Here is a 12,389-nt window from a genome sequence, read left to right on the forward strand (position 1 = left end):
AGAAAATGAGGGAAAGTAACAATGTTGGACAAGAATTATACTCATTTCCTTACTTATGTAACTGTAACCCTTTTGTACATTACCTTTACAATAAACTAAATAAAAAGAAGTCTGGGCGACTTTCATGGATAAACACCTCAAAAGCCACTTCTGTAGACAATGATGAACCACTGAGATTCTTGAAGCTGTGAAATGACCTACTAGAATGTGCATTTTAGAAAGACCTATCTAGTATTTATTTAGATTGAAGATAGACTGGAAAGGAGCAAAGCAGAAAGTAACAGGACTAGTTACTAAAAAAAAGTTAAGAATTATACAAAAACAGAACATAAACTGATAATGTATTAAAGAGTTAGCATTGATTGGTTTATGTTACCATTTACATTAAAAAAAAGAGTAGAGGGAGTAGTCACTGACCTTACATAATAAGTTAAAATTTTAGGATTTAAAAAAATAATGTTAATTTTTCCTCCTTTTTCACAGAATTGAAGTGATTTTAGGGTGATCAGATATACATGCTTTTAAAAGTTGGATATTTGAGTCTAGAACTCAGGAGAGAGTTTGCACTTACTAGTAAACATTTTGGAAACAATAATGAACTAGGTGGTAATAAGACATTGTCTGAATAGATTGAATAATATGGTATAATACTGAGGGTGAGAAGAGGGCTGTAGGACAGCAATATTAAAAGAGACCTTCACACAAGCCTGAGAAGTAAATAGAGAATAAGGAAGAGAACTAGAAAATTCATACCATAGAAGAAAGCTATAATTTATTAGATAAGTAATATCAAATTCCATGGATGGCACAAGAACTAATTAACCATGTTTGTTAGTAAATAGAACATTAATTTTCTTACAAATTTCAGGTTCATGGAAGTTTTGAGAATGGAAGATACATGTAAACAGTGAGTTGGATTCGAGGTATTGAAGTGTTGCATAGGATTTGTATAAGAAAGAAAGAATGCCCTCCAGATTGAAGGAAAATGTTGGTAAATATTCTTTTTATTGACTAAAAGGGTGCTACATCTTTAAAATATGAAAGCCAAAAAATGAGTTGGCAAGGAAAGTTTGAATATATAGAGAGAGAAAGAATAAGGCTTGAGAGTAGGTTAGGAGAAAAGAAAGATCCATGTGCATCAGAGAGTATTAGCTTTTATTACTTTATTGTCTTTTTATTGCATCTGCTTCTTTGAACTAAGTTGAGATCTCCACAAATGAATGGACATAATAATTGTATTTCTTTTCTTTTCTTGGCTCTTTGTTCTTTTTATTATTATTATCTTTAAGTAGTTGTACCCAGGGGTTATCATTATAACTCCTAACTTGAGCTCTCTTGTCAATTTCTCTAGTTTCATAGGATATTGTGATCAAGTTCTCTCTGACCCTATTCTCTCTTCATTTGTATCCCTTCCCTCCTCTTTAGGTCTCCTTTTTAATCTTAGGTTCCAACTTCCTGTTACTTGTTTTGCTGGACTATGAGTTATTTTTTCTATCAAGTTGTACATCATTTGAATTCTTCCATACAGATACCATACTTCAATTGATTTGTATGCAAATGTATCAGCTGAAATATGGTGTATGATGGACATTCTATTATTGAGTCCCTTGCATACAAGATCAGTGAATGTTTGTAGATGAATGAAGATCATGTCTGGATTTCTCTTAGTGGTTCTTCTTTCCCTTACTAACTCTTCATTGGATTCTCCCAGTTTTTTGTTTATGTCTCTTCTTTTGTCGCTGCATTAAATACCTTGACAAGATCTCATGAATGTTCTATGATGTTTCTCTTTCTCAAACAGGAAAGACTGAATTGTGACTAGATTTTTTGTACTCAGGATAATGCTGAATCATTATTTGTATATCTCTGATTTTTGTTTGTCTTTTGTGTGTGTAAAATTGAAATGGCTTTGAGGAACATGTTCCAATATGCTGCAGATACTCGATGGATACCGTTTCACTTCACATTTCTTTTCGGGGTCATCTTCAGCCCTCCAACCTCAGGAATTTTCCATTTACATATTGGCCTCAGTTCTTCTCATAAAAAGTAACCCTTGTTGCATACCTCCTTGATGTGGGAAGGCTTCAGAAGTTGATTGATGGTATCAGTGTATCAGTATAGCTTACCTGTTTCAGTAGACTGTTGTTTGTTTTGAATTTGTTGATCTGTCACAAGTTGAAAGATGTAAGCAGTTTCACAGTAAAAGGGGCAATATTACACACAGCTTGAAGCAGGATAAGTATTTTTGTCCTAAGAGAAAAATCTGATCTAAAGATATATTTGATTTTCATCATGTGTGTAATTAGGAATGACCATTTTCAGTAGAAGCAAAGATGCTCAAGAGCCCAATTTTCAAAGCACTAATTTGCTATATTTATTTCAAAGTAAGGTTCTATGTTTAATTTTAGAAAAGGCCTTGGAAGTAAACCAATATGCTTTAGGAAGAAGTAGATGTTTCATGTTTAACCCTTCCATATGTGTTTTAAAACATTATCATGATTATCCTTGATTGAAGGATATTTTATGTGTACAAAGGAAAATGGTTATTTCCTTTTTTGTTCCTTTCTGCAGCAATTGGAAGAAAAGTGGAATGGCAGCTGTTAAAAAGGACACATGAATATTTTCTATGGAAGGACTGGTGTTCTTTCTCCTGTCTTTTCCACAGTACCTACCACAAAGCAGGGAAACAGCAGAAACAGTCCATATCAGTTCACTTGACAATTTACAGCATCATAGTGCACTATAGCTCCACCTTGAGCTATTGACGCTATATTTAGATGACAGATTTATGTCTATGTCTGGAGACAACTTTTATCTGTGGAACAGGTGTTCATTATAGGTTTACCTGCATATTAAAAATTAGAAAGTGATAAAGCAGTTTGTCTAACTTCCAGAAAGCCCATTGAAAGTTCTATAACAACCGGAGACTGGTCAACTAATCATCCTAACCTGTGTACTAAGGGTCCCAAGTCTGTGAGCCATTTTTGTAATTCCTCTTCTTGGCTATGGAGATTGTACCTAAGGACTTGTGCATGCTAAGCAAGTTCTGCTCCAGCACTGACCTGTATACCTATGTTTTTGTGTGTGTGTGTATATATATATATATATATATATATATATTTATTTAATTTTATTTTATTTTTTTGTGAACATACTGTACAGAGGGGTTACAATTACATGGGCAGGATAATGCGTACATTTCTTATCAAGCATTGCAGCCTCCTCCCTTGTTTACCCTTCACATCCCTTCCCAGCCTCCCCCCCACCCCCCCACCCAATCAACGTTGTAAAGCTCGGTTTCGACATGACAACTTGTACTTTTTGTATATATATTTGAAACAAGATCTCACTAAGGCACACAGGCTAGCCTTGATTAGTTGATCCTTTTGCCATAGATTCCTGAACTTTATAGCTTATAAATTATAAGGGTTGTAAATATGACTTAAGTACTTGCTTAGTAAGTAGAAAGCTCTGGTTTCAAACACTAGCACCTACAAAAATATCTAGGATTGAGTGCATGGCTCAATCCATACAGCACTAACCTAGCAAGTGTGAAGGCTTAGATTCAAACTTCAGTACTCTTGAAAAAAATAATAAAATCAATAATTTTTAAAATAAATTATATCACTATCAATACTTTTTGTATTTAGCCTTATAAACACTGCACAATTCAAACTCAATTTAAGTGCTAGTTATACTTAAGGAACTTTCCTTCTGCCATTTCCTATCCTTTTTAGGTATCCCTTGAATGATAGTCCAAATGTATTCTATCATAGGAGGAATTACTCCATTTTGTAATTGCTTAATATTATTATTATGCTGGTCTTGGGGTTTGAACTCAGGGACTCTGCACTATCACCAAACCTCTTTATGCTCAATGCCAGAGCTCTACCAATTCAGTCACAGCACCACTTCTGGCTTTTTTGAGTAGTTTATTGGAGATAAGAGTCTCACAGGGACTTTTCTGCCCTAGATGGTTTCAGATTTCAGTCTCCTGAGTAGCTAGGATTATGGGTGTGAGTCACCAGTGCCTGACTATTGCTTATTATTTTTATCTGCCTTCCTCACATTGAATCATCACTAGGAAGTGTCTTATGTTTTATATTTTTCATATTGGGTAGAGTTTAATATATATTCCATAAATGAATATATGATGCTCCAATATAGCAAAATCTGCCCATCTACTTTCAAACCCTTCCTTAACCTGATCCTACCTTAATTATGGAACCCATTCATTTGTACTTATTATGTTCCAGGCACTGTGGATCTAATAACACAGAAAATAGCCAAGTACCAGTAGCGTATGTCTGTAATCATACCTATCAAGATACTAGATCTGAAGATTGTATTTCAAAGCCAGCACAGGCAGGAAAGTGTGTGAGAATCTTAACTCCAAATAACCTCCAAAATAGCTATAAATGGAGCTGTGGATCAAATGGTAAAGTGCTAGTAGCCATGAGCAAAAATGCTCAGAGACAGCACCTAGACCCTGAGTTCAAGCCCTACAATCAGCACCAAAAACATGTGAATAATCTGTACACTTAGGAATTAATACTTCAATGGAGAAATCAGACACATAAACACGTAAATAAATGTAAAATTATAACTATTATAACTGTGATTAATGTCTTGAAGGATAGTATTTGGGCAGGTTGAGAGTTGACCCAAACAGCTTAAGTGATACTTAAGGTGAGAATTTTTTGTGTGCTTTTGAGGAGAGAACCAAGGATTTTATTCATCCTGAAAGCACTTTACCTCGGGGCTACAATCCCATCCTTAAGCTGAGATCTGCATACATTGTAATTACTTGGATAGAAAGCAAAAGCAAGTTTCCCCCAAACTGCCACTGTGCCATTTGAGGCTGAACAAGAAGTATTAAAAAGGCAGAGACAAAGTCTTAGTACTATATCTGTATGAGAAAACCACAGAAAGTATCCTTTCACATTCTACATCTTTCTGTGTGGGCCACTTTTGCTGCTGTAAATTCCTTCTCACTGTTGTCCACTCATTTAATAATCACCATTCCTTTCTACAATTTCAATTCTTGTTTGTTGGTCAAGTTTAGTCCAGGTCTTATTTCCCCCAAGAGTACTCCTTGATTACATTAGTCAAGACAGAATAACCTTTAAATGTGTATAGAGCATATCTGTCTGTGCTATTCATATACTCATTATGAGGGCCCCTATATCATTCTAGTTTATATTTTCAAAATGGTTACATACATGGATTTTGGCTCAAGAGACTGTATAATATTTACCTTCTGAATCTCTCTTAGATATTCATAGCCAAGTACTTTATTCATGCTAAATTTCCAATATATATTGAGTCATGAAAACAGATACAGACCAGATTTTTAAATAGGCAAAGGGAAGAATTTGATACTAATCCTCTTGCTGTGACATGAGGAGACATTTAAAAATCAAAGATATGGTCATACCAAGTGGTTTTCTTGGCTACATCATGGCAATTGTTTCCCTATGTTGACTTTTCACTGCATTTATTTGTCAGTTTTATTTATTTACAAAATATATTAAGTGCAAATTATAAAGCAATAGTTAGTATAAGTGTGTATTTGGAACCAAAATTAAGGTAAGATGGTTCAAACTATTAGTCCTTGTGCTGCTGCAGTAACAGATCTGAGAATAGGTTGCTTATATACATTTTTTTTTGTGATATGAGGGTTTGAACTCAGAGTCTTGTTCTTGGCAAATTGTGTTCTACAACTTGAGCCATGCTTCCAACCAAGGATGATTCCTAATGAATAGAAATGTATTGGCTCACAGATATGGAAAAAGGAAATTTAATAATATCAAGGCATTGGTAGTTTTGGAGATGCTGCTTCCACGAAAGTGACTTAAATGAGGCACACTTTGTAGGCAAAATAAGCTTTATTTTCCATTGGAAGAAAATAGGACTAGAGAAAAAAAGGGTCAAAATCATTACTTTGTAGTAGCAGTAGAAAGTTAATAGTACCACCCATTAGGATAAAGCCATCATGGGCTCATCACCTATTAAAGTTCAGACTTCTTAATACTGTTAGAATAGCAATTCATTTTCAATATGAGTTTTGAAATTGACAATTTTATAACTCATAATAACTATTACAGGATCCAAGAGAAGATATTCATAGATATTAGAAATAAGCATATTTCCACTAGGACACGGTGGTACACACTTAAAATACTTACCATACTTCAGAGGCAGAGATCAGGAACGCTAACCCACACAAAAGTTAGCAAGACCCCATTCAACAAACCAGTCAGGTATGATGGTTTACATCTCTGTTTCAAGCTATGCGGGAAACATGGGTAGGAAAATTGTGGTCTGAGGCCCACCCAGGTAAAAAAGTTTGAAAGCCTATCTGAAAAATAGCTAAAGCAAAAAGACATAGGGGTTTGCCTTAGGCATCAGTGAACTTGACTAACAAGGCCATGAGTTCAAACCCCAGGATTTCAAAAATGACATATTTCAATTTCTAAAATAATAATGTGGGGTTATTTGATAGTGATAATCCTAAAACACTTTACAAATGATGCATTTCATTTTCTAGGAAAATAAAATAGACCTTAGCATAAGATTAGTAATATAGAATTTGGATATTGTACAATGTGTTCAGCATTAAAGTAATACAGCAAAATATCATTTTCCATACATTATTATAGTTCTTAATATTGGGCCCCTAGGCACTGCACAGCTAATTTGAAAGTGAGAGTTTTGAAGAGATAATAGCCCATCCCCAGTTTTTAATAATACCAGGTAAATTTGTTTGCAATTGTGAGGCAATGAAGAACCAAGACTTCCTGAAGTTGATGTTTCCCTTTGTAATACCATTTACAAATTATGAAAATACCTAAAGATAGATGTCATCAATCAACTATTAACTTTGTAAAGAAAACTTTATATAAATATGTAGAAATTCTGGTTATTCATTTTGATTCTTACAATTGACTTGAACCCTCATCCTAATGGAGGAGACCTGGCATGATGATTATTATATTAATTAGCATACATTTATAAGTACCCTGAAGGTAAATAGCAAAGTTAAGGTACACAAAAAGAACTGTTTCCATATACTGATATTTGAAGAATAGTGCTCCTAAAATAAAACAACTACTGTCTTTTGTTCAATGGGACATATCACATCAGTGAATGTTTCCAGAAATTTTCACAAAAGATAGACAGCCAAACTTGTAAAAATGAAGATAAGATGAAAAAAATTTAAAAGCCTTGTGATTATTTTTGAAATCTTTCAGTTCTTTTTATCTGAAAGAGTATAAAGAAAGTCACAAGACACAATCATTAATATATAAGAATTTTTCGAAAGGACAAAACACCCTGCCATGACATACTCATTTTGAGATTTTCATAATTAGATGCCAGAGCTTCTATAAATAGATTCTCAACTTTGAAGACTGTAACACTCAGCAAGATAAGAGTAACAAGAAATCTTGTTTTGCTAGCCTATTTCCAAAGAATTTATAAAACTTTAAATTATGAAGAGACTGTTACAAGAATGTATTATCACAGCTATTCTCCAAAAGGATTTATTTTAGGACCTTTTTGCTTCATATATTTTATGTCTTCATTATAGCAACTCCATTTTTATGGAACGAAAATAGAATGAGAAACAACCACTGAAACTATATGCATTGTCTTTGTTGCTAGAGAACAGACAACAACTCAAGCCATGGGCTGCTTTGGCTTTGATTAAAATCAAAATCTTGTATAGATTTTGTACTGAACATATGACTCAAACTCTAGATGCCCATGTTATAGTGCATCCAAAATATTTTGCACTAACAGTTTACAGTAGGTAACATAATGCCTTTATTTTTTGCATAGAAATGAGTCAGTAAATTGTTCTATTTAGTGGTTAAAAGACCAACGTTAGATGGAAATATGTCCCATAGCCCTAAATCCCACAATAATTCTTCCTAATTTAAGGCATTTATGAACTCATAACAGAGGCTCAAGCTGCTCATATTTCTAGCTTATTTTATTTATCTTTCTCTTATTACCTGTTCTACGAAAAGCTTTGAAAATCCTACAAATGTTAAAGGAGAGATTTCATCAATTAAAGTGTTCTGCAATGTAGTAAAGAGAATGAAAGCACTGTGTGGTTTGGGAAGACCTGCATGATTTATATGAGTTTGTTTTTTCTTCTCTGATTTGTTCTATCAGACAACTTTACTGACCATTATACCACAGGTTCCTAAGTGCTTCAGGTGGGCTTTGTATTTTCAAACTACATGATCAATTAAATAAGGAGAATGACATTTCTTAAAACAATCAGATTTGATCAAATAGTTGGAGGCTAATGTTGCATTTTCCTCCTACTTGCCTTCTAAGAATGACAACTGGAGTTTATTAAAGGTATTTTTCTGATGGTTCTCCAACAAGTAAATGACATTTTGAAATACTATTTTTAAGTGTAATAGATCTACCCAGGTATTATATAAAATGTGGAAACTTGCTTTGCTAACATCTTAAATCAGGTCTCAGGGAAGCTCTTTTATGAGATTTACTGGCATAATTTGCTTGCGGATGCTTGTGATTTATAGAAAAACTCATGGAAACAGAATTTGTATAAAGAATCAAAATTAAAAAAAACCAAAAGCATCAGGTAACTCACATGAGGTATATGTACATTCATCATATTTTTGCCATATTGGTTTAGTGCTGATTTCTTGGAGAATATTTAGGACTCATGCTATCTGACTTTCAGGTGTCTGAAATGGTTCACGGACAAATTCCCAGCAGTTCTCATGTAATAACACTTCGGCTACTCCTCATTTCAGCCTGTGAGATTTGAGACCATCTCCACATCCTGGGCCTCACCAATTTCTCCAAACCTCCAACTCTCAAAGAGGGAATAAAAAATGAAATTTCCCTTTTTCAGCTACTCTCTTCCCTTACCATCCCTTATTCCTGTCCCAATCCTTCTCTTCCCTTCCCTTTCCTTTACTTTCCCTTATTTGTTTGGTTTTGATCATTCAATTTATGCTATATAATCCACTTTAGTGCTCTAAAAATACTATATTCAGTTAAACTTACAGAAATTCAGAGGCCTTTACTGATGAGTGTATATATATATATGTATATATGTCCAATTTTTGTGCATGTTTATGAGTTACAATATGAAAAATCAATAACTGTATACAATGTGTAATGATTTAAATCAGGGTAATTAGTATTTTGATCTCCTCAAATATTTATTGTTTTATATATTTAGAGCTTTTAGTCTAATGTGCTGATTTAAAAAAACATTATACACATTGTAGAGGATAGGCACTGCACTGTGCCATAGAACATTATAATTAATTCCTCCTAAACTATTATTAGCCTCTCTCATCTTCCTTGTTTATAGTTCCTTCCTTCACTAATGTAATAATTTACCAACTGAATTTTCTTTTTTTGGGATTTTATTTTATTGTAAAGATGCTGTACAAAGGGGTTCCAGTTACATGAGTAAGGTAATGAATATATTACTCGTAGATCATTGTTACCCCTTCCTTTGTTGTCCCACTATCCCGTCCCTCCCCCACTTCCCACACTCTTCCCCTCCCCCTCCTCCAAACTTGTAAAGTTCATTTCCAATATACTGTCCTATGGGTATCATTGTTGAAATGGGTCATCCTGAATCCTTGATTCAGCATTTTGTTATTCCCTTCCCCTTCCCAGATTAGACAAATATATATACAAGATGCAAGGTTCCAAAATCAAATACACTGACAACAGGTGATATGCCATAGAGGGAAGAACATACTAAGGAAACAAACAAAAAAGAAATTACATAGTACATTTCAAATAATAACAATAAAACAGAACTCTTGTGTCCCTATCTTGGGGTTCATTTCACTTAGCATCATCTTATGTGGACATATGTACATAGTTTTTGAACTGTTCAGCTCATTTGCTAAGATTATCCTATATGTATAATAGTTATTGCAAACAAGGCAAACCATGGGACCTAAATTTCTTTGGGACTGGCTTACTTCACTTAATATGATTTTTTCCAAGTCTTTCCATTTCCTGTCTTTCCATTTCCTAACAAATGGGGAGATGTCATTCTTTCTGTTGGAATCATAGAATTCCATTGTATAAATACAAGACATTTTCTTCATCCACTCATCTACTGAAGAGCTCTGTGTTGGTTCCATATCTTAGCTATGGTAAATAATGATGTGATAAATTTTTGTGTGCTGGTAGCTTTAGTATGGCCTTGTTTGTTTTCATTTTGGTAAATGCCCAAAAGTTGGATTTCTGGGTCATAGGGGTCTTCTATGTGTAGTGTTTTGAGGAGCCTCCATACTGCTTTCCAGATTACACTCTCAACAAGAAAGCAGTAGGGTTCTCTTTTGGCCCCATCCCCTCTAGCATCTCTTATTAGATTTCTTGATTTTAGCCATTATAACTGGGGTGAGGTGAAATCTCAATGTTGTTTTGATTTGCATTTTTCATGGCCAGAGATGTTGAGCATTTCTTCACGTGTCTATTGGCTACTCTTATTTCCTCTTCAGAGAAGTTTCTCTTTAAGTTTTTAGCCCACTTTATCAATGGGGCAGTTGTTTCTTTGAGGATTTGTTTTTGGAAGATTTAATTTTTTTGAGTTCTAAGTATATTTTAGATATGAGACCCTTGTCTATTGTATAGCTAGTGAAGATCTTCTCCCAATCCATGGTCTTTCTATTGATCTTACTAGCTATGTCTTTGCCATGCAGAAACTCTGCAGTTTCATGCAATCCCATTTGTCCAACCTTTCTTTGATTTCTTGTACTTCTGAATCTTTATTAAGAAAATGTCAGCTTATGCCAAGGAGCCCTAGAGTTTCTCCTATTCCTTCCTGTAATATTTTCAGGGTATTTGATTTGACTTCGATATCTTTGATCCATTTGGAGTTGATTCTGGTGCAGGGTGATATAGAAAGATCTAGCTTTAGTTTTCTATAGGTGTTTGACCAATTTTGCCAGCATTATTTACTGAAGAGGCGGTCTGTCTTCCATTCTATTTTTGGCTCAAAGATTAGGAGGCTATAGGACTTTGGGTTCATTTCTGGGTCTTCAGTTCTATTCCATTGGTTCTCAGATCTGTTTCTGTGCCAGTACCAAGCTGTTTTGATTACTATGCCTTTGTAGTAGAGTTTGAAATCTGGTATTATTTTTCCTTCAGCACTGTTCTTCCTGCTAAGGATTATTTTTCCTATTTGGGGTCTCTTATTGTTCCATATGAATTTTTGGATTGCTTCTTCTATTTCCTTCAAGAATGAGCTTGGTATATTGATGGGCATTGCATTAAATTTGTAGATAGCCTTTGGCAGTATTGCCATTTTCACAATGTTAATCCTCCCTATCCAGGAGCATGGGATGTTTTTCCACTTTCCTAGTTCTTCTTTAACTTCTTTTTTTCAGGTTTTTATAGTTTACAGCATATAGGTCCTTCACCTCTTTAGTTAATTCATAGGTATTTATTTTTTGTGGGGCTATTACAAAAGAAGTTGCTTTTCTGATTTCAGCTGCACTCCTCTCATTATTGGCATAAAGGAAAGCTATTGATTTTTGAAGGTTAGTTTTATACCCTGCTATTTTGTCAAAGTTTTGAATCAGCTCGAGTAACTTGGTAGTGGAGTCCATAGGGTAGTTTAAATACAAGGTCAGATCATCTGCAAAGAGTGAGAGTTTTACTTCATTTTTCCCAGTTTGGATCCCCTTTACATTTGCATATTGTCTTATTGCTGTAGCTAGGCATTCTAATACTAAATTGAAGTGGAGTGGAGAGAGTAGACATCCTCATCTTGTTCCTGAGTTTAGAGGAAATAGCTTTAGCTTTTTGCCATTAAGTATAATGCTGGCTGAAGTTTTGTCACACATGGCCTTTTTTGTATTGAGAAATGTTCCCTGGATTCCTAGCTTCTCCAGTGCTTTCATCATAAAGCTGTGTTGGATCTTGTCAAATGCTTTTTCTGCATCTATTGAGATAACCATGTGGTTCTTTTTTTAAAAAAAAATTTTAATGATTTTTTATTGTGAAAATACAATACACAGGGGTTACAATTACATGGAAAAGGTAATAAGTACATTTCTTATCAAGCATTGTTGCCTCCTCCTTTGTTATCCCCCTACCATCCCTGGCCTTCCATCTCCACGACTACACTCCACACCCACCTCCCTGCCCGCCAAAGTTGTTAAGTTCATTTGTCAACATAGCATTTTGTACTATGAACTATTGTTGCAATGGGTCTACTTGTATCCCTATTTAAACAATTTGTTTTATTTCCCTTCCCCTCCCCAAATTATATCAACATCAAATACAGTGAAAATAGGGGTTATACGGTGGGGGACAGACATACAAAGCAACAAACAATCACCTTATAAATATGTTAGAAACAATAG

General features: G+C 34.4%; 1 protein-coding gene across 1 annotated transcript in view; it reads left to right on the forward strand.

The window, feature by feature from the left end:
* The window catches only part of Il1rapl2 (interleukin 1 receptor accessory protein like 2), a 1,053,788-nt gene that overhangs the window by 684,267 nt on the left and 357,132 nt on the right, over positions 1-12,389 (forward strand). The window lies entirely within an intron of this gene.

This window comes from Dipodomys spectabilis, unplaced genomic scaffold, assembly GCF_019054845.1.
Source record: "Dipodomys spectabilis isolate Male_0828 unplaced genomic scaffold, ASM1905484v1 ptg000113l, whole genome shotgun sequence".
NCBI classification, from domain to species: Eukaryota; Metazoa; Chordata; class Mammalia; order Rodentia; family Heteromyidae; genus Dipodomys; species Dipodomys spectabilis.